This window comes from Cynocephalus volans, chromosome 1 (genome assembly GCF_027409185.1).
Source record: "Cynocephalus volans isolate mCynVol1 chromosome 1, mCynVol1.pri, whole genome shotgun sequence".
Classification (NCBI taxonomy): domain Eukaryota; kingdom Metazoa; phylum Chordata; class Mammalia; order Dermoptera; family Cynocephalidae; genus Cynocephalus; species Cynocephalus volans.
Window position 1 is genome coordinate 258,028,576 of NC_084460.1, and position 2,970 is coordinate 258,031,545.

General features: G+C 38.5%; 1 non-coding gene across 1 annotated transcript; it reads left to right on the forward strand.

Annotated features, from left to right (window-relative positions):
* Positions 1 to 2,266: 2,266 nt before the first annotated feature.
* LOC134365506 (U6 spliceosomal RNA) lies at positions 2,267 to 2,369 on the forward strand. The gene has a single exon (XR_010022114.1). It is a non-coding gene; the product is annotated as a U6 spliceosomal RNA (small nuclear RNA).
* Positions 2,370 to 2,970: the final 601 nt, after the last annotated feature.

The following is a 2,970-nucleotide window of genomic DNA, read 5'->3' on the forward strand; positions in this document are numbered from 1 at the left end:
ATTGCTCTGAGGATAACATTGGTTAATATATGTAATGATTAAGCCCAAGCTTAGTCTTTCCATGCCTAATTTTCCTCATTAAAAAATTGTGCTAATACTACTACTTACTGTAGTGTTGTTTAACGTTTTATGAATATAATAACACAACAAAGTAGTCAGCTAGCCAAAATTAACAATGCTACTTTATTTTGCATGTATTCATTTAATATAGTCTTTCTACTATATTTAATAATTGAGATCTTGGCTTATATACATCAAAGTTGCTCTTTATGTCTTCCTAACAGTGAACAACATTCTACTCCAAAAGAATCAGACATGAAACTTTAAATAAAGTTGAAGCATTCATTCCAATTCAGTAACCGTCCTTTTGAATTTCCATTATATGCTAAGTACTGTGTCCTATAAGGCACATTTCCGCCTGGCAAAGGTTGAAGAAAAGCTGAATTTAAAAGGCTACTATAATTAGAACTTTTGCTAATGGCACTTAAACTGATTAATGTCCAATAGGACCCACTCTACTGAAGCATATTTTTTAGGCAATTATACATTTATATTAAATTAAACATTTGTTGAATGAACGAGCTTATGTAGCAGTGTCTCCATGTGGCTCTTGGAGTTAATTCTGTAATAACGTGGACAGTGTAGCTGAGGACTTTCTCCCTTGCTGTTTGCTGGGAATGCTCTTTCCATTTATTCTCACAAGGCTGGCTTTTTTCTCATTATTCAGCATAGTCTTCCCTGACATTCTGGGTCCCTACCACCCTGTTGTGTATTCTTCATTGCACATATCACTAGCTGGAATAACACTGTTTGTGAGCTGCTTATTGTCTGTGTCTCTCCCTAGATCTAAAGCTTTGTAGAGGAGGGATCTTGTCTATTATTCAAACTCTGTATTATTTTTCTATTATGGGTAGCAAATTACCATAAACTTAGCAGTCTAAAACAACACACATTTATTATCTATCTCACAGTTTCTATGTTCTGTCCAAACATAGGTTAGCTGGGTTTCACCAGGGTTAGCTCAGGCTGTCACCAGGCTGAAATCAAGGTGTTGGGCCATGCTATGACGTCGTCTGAGACTTGAAGTCCTCTTCTGAGATCATTCAGGTTGTTGGAAGATATCAATTTCCTGTGGTTGCAGGACCAAGGTCCCCTTTTTCTTGCTGGCTGGCCAGTTGGGGACTGGGGGATGGGAGAGGGCACTCTCAGCTCTTAGAGACTACTAAGGATTCTTGCCATGAGAGTTTCTTACAATATGGCAGTTTATTTCTTCAAGGACAGCCGGAGAAGCTTTGATCTCTAGACTCTTTTAGGAGTTCACCTGATTACACCAGCCCCACCCAGGATAATTGCCTTTTGATGAGCTCAAAGAAGACCTTAATTTCATTTGCAAGATCTCTTCACCTTTGCTACATGATGTAACCTAATCATAGGAGTGATTGTATGCACAGGTGACACCTCACTCAAGGAAAGGGTATAATACTGAGCAGATAGACCAGAGTTGGGGTCCTGAAGGCCACCTTAGAATTCTGTCTACCACTCTGTTATAGCACTAAGGCCTAAAGAACATCTGACACGTACTAGATATTTAATACACAGTTGTGAACGAATGAATGAATGAATGAATAAATGTCTATGAAATAAGTAAGAACCAAGGAATTAGTGAGAAATGAAAATAAACTATTGGTTATCTATTCAGACGTATGCTTAGTATCCTGTATTGAATTCAAAACAACCTTGTGATTGGGTTGTTCAATTAATTCACTTTCCTTACTGAGGGACTGTGACTACTGCACCCTATAAAAGGGAATCAAACAGCATTTGTTGCATTATACTTGCATTAGCAGTTTCTGTGATACAGTCTTGATTAATTATCCTGCCCAGTAACCCTATGCAGATAAAAGTGTTAGACCTCAGGATTCTAGAATGACTTGTACATGGAAGCCTAGCTTATCATTAGCAAATCAGGAATAATTGATACTAGAACTTAGACTTTTGCTGTAGGTTGTTGAGCATTTAATATCCCACTGCTTCCCTCAAACCAGAGAGGATGGAGGCATTTTTAATTTTTAGGAAAATGGTGTAAAATCAGGTTCAGAAAGATGTTATCCTGACCGTACCTAAGACTCTCTAAAGGAAATGTAGGCAGTCCTAATATTGGAGATACAAGAAACTGCAAAGATGAGGCAGGCATAGGATTGTGTATTAGTTTGCTCCAGCTTCCAGGACAAAATACTGCAGACTGGGTGATAGACAACAGACATTTGTGCTTGTTTTGGCAGCACATATACTAAAAATGGAATGATACAGAGATTAGATGTCCACTGTGCAAGGATGACATGCAAATTCATGGAGTGTTCTGTATATAAAAAACAAAAACAAAACACTCCTAAACCAGACATATATTTTCTCACAGTTCTGAAGGCTGGAAGTCTATGATGAAGGTGCCAGAAGATTCTGTTTCTCGTTAAGGCTCTCTTCCTTGGTTGTAGACAGCCGCTGTCTCACTGTGTCCTACATGGCCTTTCCTCAGTGCTCTGCTCTCGCTTTTTCTTCCTATAAGGACACTGATCTTATTAGATTAGAGCCCCATCTTAAGATTAAATGATGAGGACATCTTTTAACCTTAATCACTACCTCATAAGCTGGATCTTCAAATGAAGTCACATTTTGAGGGAACAAAATTCAGTCCATGACAGATAGCCTAGAAAGCTATAAAGAACAAAGAAAGCTTTAAGAGGGAGCCAGGTAAGCAGAGTGAGTAGGAGCTCAGGCTTTGGATTTGGCCAGCTGCATTTGAATTCCAGCTTCACTTCTTGCTTGTGTCAGGGGCAAATCCAACTTCTGTGGGGCCTGGAACTTATACAATTTTAGAAACCCTCTTTAAGATAGAGAATACAAAATTAGGTACAGAGTCTTGGAAGGGGGCCTATGCAAATAAGGGGCTCTGAATTAGACTTCATTGTTTTT